This window comes from Nomascus leucogenys, chromosome 17 (assembly GCF_006542625.1).
Source record: "Nomascus leucogenys isolate Asia chromosome 17, Asia_NLE_v1, whole genome shotgun sequence".
In the NCBI taxonomy this organism is placed as follows: Eukaryota; Metazoa; Chordata; class Mammalia; order Primates; family Hylobatidae; genus Nomascus; species Nomascus leucogenys.
In genome coordinates this window covers 32,101,848-32,110,817 of record NC_044397.1, presented here as the reverse complement: position 1 = coordinate 32,110,817, position 8,970 = coordinate 32,101,848, and positions in this window count along the sequence as shown.

Here is an 8,970-nt window from a genome sequence, read left to right as displayed (position 1 = left end):
TCTTGCTCTGTCGCCCAGGCTGGAGTGCAGTGGTGCCATCTCAGCGCACTGCAAGCTCCACCTCCCGGGTGTTCACACCCATTCTCCTGCCTCAGCCTCCTGTGGTGTTTTTTTTTTTTTTTTTTGTTTTTTGGAAGAGATGGGGGGCGGTGGTCTCTGTATGTTGCCCAGGCTGGTCTTGAACTCCTGGCCTCAAGCGATCCTCCTGTCTTGGTCTCCCAAAGCGCTGGGTTCCAGGTCTGAGCCACAGTGCCCAGCAAAAATCAGTTTTTAATGTTAATTTTTACCAGACTGCTAGCTAGAAAAAAAAAAGTACTAACCGTGGTGCTGAGGGCCCCAGATCACCATAAATGGGCCTATAGAAGATCACTGCATTTATTTATTTATTTATTTTATTTTTATTTTTTGAGATGGTGTCTCACTCAGTCGCCCAGGCTGGAGTGCAGTGGTGTGATCTCAGCTCACTGCAAGCTCTGCCTCCCAGGTTCACGCCATTCTCCTGCCTCAGCCTCCCGAGTAGCTGAGACTACAGGCGCCTGCCACCACGCTCAGCTAATTTTTTTTTTTATTTTTAGTAGAGACGGGGTTTCACTATGTTGGCCAGGCTGGTCTTGAACTCCTGACCTCGTGATTTGTCAGCCTCGGCCTCCCAAAGTACTGGGATTACAGGCGTGAGCCACTGTCACCCAGGTTGGAGTGCAGTGGCGCCATCTTGGCTCACTGCAAGCTCTGCCTCCCGGGTTCATGCCATTCTCCGACCTCAGCCTCGCAAGTAGCTGGTACTACACGCGCCCACCACCACGCCTGGCTAATTTTTTGTTTTTTGTATTGTTAGTAGAGACGGGGTTTCACCGTGTTAGCCAGGATGGTCTCGATCTCCTGACCTCGTGAGCTGCCTGCCTCAGCCTCCCAAAGTGCTGGGATTACAGGTGTGAGCCACCGCACCCGGCCGCAGCCAACTGTTTCTTAATATAACTTAAATTTTGGGCAACACAGTTTTGGGTCAGATATATACTATTTATCATCAATGAATGTAAGTTTTCCAGTTAAAAAAGACAAATCTTGGTTCCAGTAAGGAATTCACTATTCATAGACATCCATAGCAATCTTCTTCTCTTTTTCTTCCTTTCTTCTCTCACCCTAAGAGGTTCCCTGAACAGAAACATCTCCTGTATTTACCAGATTTGAGCTATTTAACAAGTGGCTATTTTTGCTAATCTTTTGGATTAGTCTTTATGACTGCCAGAGAAACACCGCCTTAAAAAGGAAATGTTTCTGCCTTAGAACTTCTACTGAGTTGAAAATAGTCATGATCGGTTAAAAAAAAAATAATGCTGCATAAGTACCCAAACGATTTGTCTCAAAGCTGTTCCAGAGGGCTAAAAATAACCTCCAAACAAATAACAAAATCTGGGCAAGGCCCAGTATAAGAAGGCAGACCCAGCCGGGTGCGGCAGCTCACACCTGTAATCCCAGCACTTTGGGAGGCTGAGGCAGGAGGATCTCTTGAGCTCAGGAGTTCAAGACCAGCCTCGGCAACATCGTGAAACCCTCTCTACAAAACACACAAAAATTAGCTGGGTGTGGTGCCATGTGCCTATAATCCCAGCTACTCAAGAGGCTGAGGTAGGAGAACTGCTTGAGCCCAGGAGGCAGAAGTTGCAGTGGGCCAAAATCGACCCTGCCTCAAAAAAATAAATAAAATAAAATAAAATAAGCCAGAGCCAACAGATTCTCAGTTCTTGGCTTAGTTTGCTCTGGAGCCAGGGTCAAAGCTGATGCAGAGACTTATTCCTATCATTGCCAAAGTGCAACAGAGCTTTTTACAGCCTTGGGTAGCAAAGTGCTAAGATGCATGATGTCAACGTCAGGAAGTCTCGCCTGGGCAGTGTTTTCAGTTTGGGGAGGGGAACAATTTTTTTTTTTTTTTTTTTTGAGATGGAGTCTCACTCTGTTGCCAGGCTGAAGTGCAGTGGCACAATCTTGGCTTACTGCAACCTCCACCTCCCGGGTTCAAGCGATTCTCCTACCTCAGCCTCCTGAGTAGCTGGGATTACACATCACATGCCACCACACCTGGCTAATTTTTGTATTTTTAGCAGAGATGGGGTTTCACTGTGTTGGCCAGGATGGTCTCAATCTCTTGACCTCGTGATCTGCCCACCTTGGCCTCCCAAAGTGCTGGGGTTACCGGCATAAGCCACTGTGCCCGGCCCTCAACACACTCACTTAATAGCAAACCCAGTTAATGTGGATTTTCCCCATTTGTCATCTTAAGTAACTGGGGCTGTGCCTACACTAGAACTTACAATAAAGCCAGGCGTGGTGGCGCATGGCTGTGGTCCCAGGTACTCAGGAGGCTGAGGCAGGAGGATCCCTTGAACCTGGGAGGTCGAGGCTTCAGTGAGCTGTGATTACACCACTGCACTCCAGCCTGGGTGACAAACGGAGACCCTGTCTAAAATATAAATGATATTTTATTTATTTTTAATAAATAAAAAATATTATATATATGTTTAATAAATAAAATGTTTTATATATCAATATATAACATTTTAGATATTAAATATTTTATTTATTATAAAATATAAATTTATTTTATATAATACATAAAATATAATACATTTTATTTTACATAATATATAAAATATAATATTTTGTTATAAAATTAATAAATAATATTTTATTTATGTTTTAGAGACAGGGTCTTGCTCTGTCGCCCAGGCTGGAGTGCAGTGGTGTGATCTCGGCTCACTGCAAGCTTCGCCTCCCAGGTTCACACCATTCTCCTGCCTCAGCCTCCTGAGTAGCTGGGACTACAGGTGCCACCATCATGCCTGGCTAATTTTTTGTATTTTTAGTGGAGACAGGGTCTCACCGTGTTAGCAAGGATGGTCTCCATCTCCTGACCTAGTGATCCGCCCGCCTCGGCCTCCCAAAGTGCTGGGATTACAGGCGTGAGCCAGCGCACCCGGCCACACCTGGCTAATTTTTATATTTTCCGTGGAGACGGGGTCTCGCCATGTTGGAGGGCATCATTATTAATATTCAAGCATGCTTTGTTTATGAAGCAGAAACACCCAAGAACATCCAAATCCAGCCAATCTAACCTCTTTCGCTGCATAGTGTGGAAAAGCATGCTGTGCTTCCAAATGGAAGAAAATCGCCTTAAAATGAAGGCGTTGACGTTCTATTGTGAAGTAGGACGAGGAAGGAGTACCCTTCCCAGCTCATCTCCAGAGGACCTCACAGGCCTGGCAGGAAAACAGCCACTTCCTGCCCATGACTGTAAGATGTATTATGTCACTTGGGGAATAAGTTCCAAATCCTATTTTTGGGAAAAGAGGTAACGTTGGAGGCAGTAAGGGGGAGGCCAAGTCCAGCCTGTAGCTGGAAGGAGCCCAGAGACTCCTCAGTAAGCCTGCCGTTCCAGGGAGACAGACGCTTGCAAAACCTGCCTCCATTCCTCGAGCGGTTCCGCTCTCACGTTTTGAGGCCCCCCAGTGGCTCTAGAGGGAGAGGGGGCGGTACAGGATGTTCTCATGAATCACCCCTTGTTCAATGAACTGTCCCGTTACCAGAGCCAAGGTCAAGCTTTAAACCTGAGTATGTATTTCCTCTGGAGTGTGCTAAAGGGTAACTGCACTCTCCTACAAGTCACACGCTCAGGCTGCAGTGTAAGAGAAATTGAAGTTTTTCTTTGTTCTGTTTTTTTGAGACAGGGACTCACTCTGTCACCCAAGCTGGAGTGTAGTGGCATGAACGCGGCTCACTACAGCATCAACTTCGCCAGTTCATGCAGTCCTCCCACCTCAGCTTCCCAAAGTGCTGGGATTACACTCATGAGCCACCGTGCCCAGCCAAAAGTGAAGTTTTTCTTATCTTTCCTTTTTCTCTTTTTTTTAAAACAGAGTTTCCCTCTTGTTGCCCAGGATGGAGTGCAATGGAGCGATCTCGGCTCATTGCAACCTCCACCTCCCGGGTTCAAGCGATTATCCTGCCTCAGCCTCCCGAGCAGCTGGGATTACAGGCACCTGCCACCACGCCAGGCTAATTTTTGCATTTTTAGTAGAGACAGAGTTTCACCATGTTGGCAAGGTTTGTTTTGAACTCCTGACCTCAGGTGATCCACCCGCCTCGGCCTCCCAAAGTGTTGGGATTACAGGCGTGAGCCACTGCGCCCGGCCGAGAAAGAAGTTTTTCAAAAGGTTCGAGACAATGAGACATTGAAACCAATTGCTATTGTGCAATAAAGTACTTAAAATGCAAAAGATTAAGCATTTATTTATTTATTTATTTATTTATTTATTTATTTATTTATTTTAGAGATAGGTTCTTGTTCCATCACCCAGGCTGGAGTGCACTGGTGCAATCATAGCGCACTGCAGCTTTGAACCCCTGGGCTCAAGCAATCCTCCTGCCTCAGCCTCCCATAGTGCTAAGATTACAGGTGTGAGCCACCACCCCTAGCCTACATTTTAAAATATACAAAATAATATAAAATCAAGGCAAAGTGATGCTGCCACTCATGGGAAACCAACTAGGTACCTGGCACTGTGCTGAATTCTTACATTTTTTACTCAATGAGAACTAAGAAATACCTCATAAACAAGATAAAAAGTGAGAGGCAAAGATAGTCACTTTTTGTAGAACAAAAGCTTACAGAAAATCATGTGCAGACTCACGATCTTTTTTTTTCCATCAGTTTGAGAGAATGGTGTCCTTCTCTTATATTGATGGACGGTGGTTAAAAGCAAGACAAAAAAATCACATACTCTAATGTATTAAAGCCAGATCTTTTCCTGAAGAGGCAAAGTTGTCCCAAGTATGTCTACAAGGGCTAAGAGGCTGTCCAATAGAAACTTCTGTGATGACAGAATTGTTCTTTATGCATACTAATACAGTAGTCACTGGCTGCATACAGCTATTGAGCACTTGAAATGTGACTGGTGTAAGTGGGGAACTGAATTTCTTTTTTTTTTTTTTTTTTTTGAGACGGAGTCTTGCTCTATCACCCAGGCTGGAGTGCAGTGGCCCGATCTTGGCTCACTGCAAGCTCTGCCTCCCGGGTTCACGCCATTCTCCTGCCTCAACCTCTCCGAGTAGCTGGGACTACAGGCGCCCGCCACCACGCCCGGCTAATTTTTTTGTATTTTTAGTAGAGGCGGGGTTTCACTGTGGTCTCAATCTCCTGACCTCGTGATCCGCCCGCCTCGGCCTCCCAAAGTGCTGGGATTACAAGCGTGAGCCACCGCGCCCGGCATGGGGAACTAAATTTCAAATTTTATTTATTAAAAATTAGCAGCCAGGCGGCTGGGCACGGTGGCTCACGCCTGTAATCCCAACACTTTGGGAGGCCGAGGCAGGTGGATCACAAGATCAGGAGATCGAAACCATCCTGGCTAACACGGTGAAACCCCGTCTCTACTAAAAATACAAAATTAGCCGGGCGTGGTGGTGCATGCCTGTAATCCCAGCTACTCTGGAGCCTGAGGCAGGAGAATCACTTGAACCTGGGAGGCAGAGGTTGCGGTGAGCTGAGATCACACCTTTGCACTCCAGCCTGGGCAACAAGAGCAAAACTCCATCTCAATTAAAAAAAAAAAAAAAAAAAAGACACTGGTGTCTCCAACAGGGGAGAGGGTGGAAGGGAAATGAGGGCTGAAAAATTATCTATTGAGTACAACATTCACTATTTGGGTGACGGGTATACTGGAATTGGAAACTTCATCGTTATGAATATATCTATGTAACAATCCTACACGTGTACCCCCCACCACATCTAAAATAATAATAAGGGCGGGTGCGGTGGCTCACGCCTGTAATCCCAGCACTTTGGGAGGCCAGAACAGGCAGATCACTTGAGGCCAGGAGTCTGAGACCAGCCTGGCCAACATGGCAAAACCCTATCTCTACTAAAAAATACAAAAAATTAGCTGGGTGTGGTGGCAGGTGCCTGTAGTCTCAGCTACTTGGGAGGCTGAGGTGGGAGAATCGCCTGAACCCAGGAGGTGGAGGTTGCAGTGAGCCAAGATCACGCCACTGCACGCCAGCCTGGGCAACAGAGCAAGACTCCGTTTCAAAAATAATAATAATAATAAAATAATAATAATAATAAAAGATGGTGGGGCCGGGCGCAGTGGCTCACACCTGTAATCCACCTGGGAGGCTGAGGAAGGCAGATCATGAGGTCAGGAGATTGACATCATCCTGCCCAATGTGGTGAAACCCCGTCTCTACTAAAAATACAAAAATTAGCCAGGTACGGTGGTGTACGTCTGTAGTCCCAGCTACTCGGGAGGCTGAGGCAGGAGAATCATTTGAACCCGGGAGGCGGAGGTTGCAGTGAGCTGAGATCGCACCACTGCACTCCAGCCTGGGCAACAAGAGCAAAACTCCGTCTCAAAAAATAATAATAATAATAAATAAAAGACAGTAAGCTGAGTGTGATGCTTCATGCCTGTAATCCCAGCACTTTGGGAAGCCAAGGTGAGAGGATCACTTGAGGCCATCCAAGAGGTTGAGACCAGCCTGGGCAACATGGTGAGACACTCCCGTCTCTACCAAAAACATTAAAAATTAGCCAGTCATGGTGGCAAAAACCTGTAGTTCCAGCTACTCAGGAGGCTGAGGCAGGAGGATCACTTGAGCCCAGGAGTTTGAGGCTGCAATGAGCAACGTTGGTGCCACTGCACTCCGACCTGGGTGGCAGAGTGAGACCCTGTCTCAAAAAACAAACAAGCAACTCCCAGCTCTGCCAGTTCTGAGCTGTGGCCCCACCTCCATGGCTTCAGCAGGAAAATGAAAACGACTGCTTTTCAGGACTGTTCTGAAGATGAGATAATATTACACCCAGCAGCTTCACCACCTGTTCACACCTAGAGGTGGGAGCTCAATGAATAGCTGCTATTAGCTGTTAAGATCATCAGTTGCCTGATTGCGGATGAAATATTCTTGGGAATTATGCCACTATTGTCAGTTTCTCTCTTAATAACATATATTAGAAGAATAGTGAATATGGGAGAGAACTATGTGCATAAAGATATGAGCTTTTATAACAAAAAGATATGATTTTATAATAAACTTATACCTGGCCGGGCGCAGTGGCTCGCGCCTATAATCCCAGCTCTTTGGGAGGCCAAGGCCGGAGGATCACTTGAGGTCAGGAGTTCAAGACCAGTCTGTTCCAACATGGTGAAACCCCGTCTCTACTAAAAATACAAAAATTAGCGGGGCACGGTGGCTCATACCTATTATCCCAGCACTTTGGGAGGCCGAGGCGGGCAGATCATGAGGTCAGCAGATCGAGACCATCCTGCCCAACATGGTGAAACCCCGTCTCAACTAAAAACACAAAAAATTAGCTGGGTGTGGTGGTGGGTGCCTGTAATCCCAGCCGCTCGGGAGGTTTAGGCAGGAGAAAGGCGTGAACCCGGGAGGTGGAGGTTGCGGTGAACTGGATGGTGCCACTGCACTCCAGCCTGGGCCAACAGAGCGAGACTCCATCTCAAAAAAATTAAATAAATAAAAGAAAAGAAAAAGCCATCATTTATTGATGTTATAGAATAATACAATAGCAGTTCTCAATCTTTTTTAGTAGATTCCTACGTTTTAAGGATATTTCACCACAAGCCAAGAAAGAAATTTAAAGTTGTGATTTCTATAGTAAAAAATTGCCTTTTTTTTTTTTTTTGAGATAGGGTCTCGCTCTGCCTTGCAGGATAGAGGGCTGTGGCATGATCACGGCTCATTGCAGCCTCAACCTCCCAGGTTCAGGCAATCCTCTCACCTTGGCCTCCCAAGGTGCTGGGATTACCGGCGTGAGCCACCATGCTCGGCCATAATGGACTTGCTCTGTGTGACAGATTTCCCTGTAAGGGCCTCTAAGAGGCTCTCATGCAAAGGAACAGGCTGAGGAGGAACCCGCTGTGCGCCCACAAATCAGCACAGGTCCTCCCTGCCCCCGTGCCGTCCACCTGAAAGGGCCCAGAAAAGCTCCCAACATTGGGAGCCTATGAACATCCTTGGCAGAAGTAAAAATTCTGACCAGCCCACTCTGAAGAAAACTACTGCTCTTTTAAATTTTTATTTTATTTTATATCTTTTTTTTATAGACATGGGGTCTCACTGTGTTGCCCAGGCTGATCTGGAACGCCTGGCCTCAAGCAGTCCTCCCATCTTGTCCTCCCAAAATGTTGGGATTACAGGCATGAGCCACTATGCCTGGCCCTAAAACTACTGTTTGTGTTGATGCAGTGTGAAAATGTGGTTTCTTACTGAAAGCCATGCACCAAAATAAAAATAAACAAAAAAACACATTTTACTTCTCTATCACATTTATCTTCTTTCTTTAAGCACCATCTATGAGTATTGAATTAAAGAACTGCAGCTGGGCCGGGCGCCGTGGCTCACACCTAATATCCCAGCACTTTGGGAGGCCGAGTCAGGCGGATCACTTGAGGTCAGGAGTTCGAGACCAGCCTGGCCAACATGGTGAAACCCCATCTCTACTAACAATACAAAAATTAGCCAGGCGTGGTGGTGGGCACCTGTAATCCCAGCTACTTGGGAGGCTGAGGCAGGAGAATTTTGCTTGAACCTGGGAGGCAGAGGTTGCAGTGAGCCGAGATCATGCCATTGCACTCCAGCCTGGGCAGCAAGAGTGAAACTCCATCTCAAAATAAATTAAATGAACAAATAAATAAAGAGCTGCAGCTGGGTCGGGCACAGTTGCTCACATTGTAATCCCAGCACTTTGGGATGCCAAGGGGGAAGGACCGCTTGAGCCTATTAGTTGGGGACAAGTCTGGACAACACAGTGAGAACTTATCTCTACAAAAAAATTTTAAATTTAAAAAAGGAAATAGTTACGATCTTGTTGTAAGGTTTAATACATTACACACACTTGCGTTAACAACCCATACTGAACTAAGTCTGACGTTTTTGTGTTAATTTTTGCTTAAGAATTTG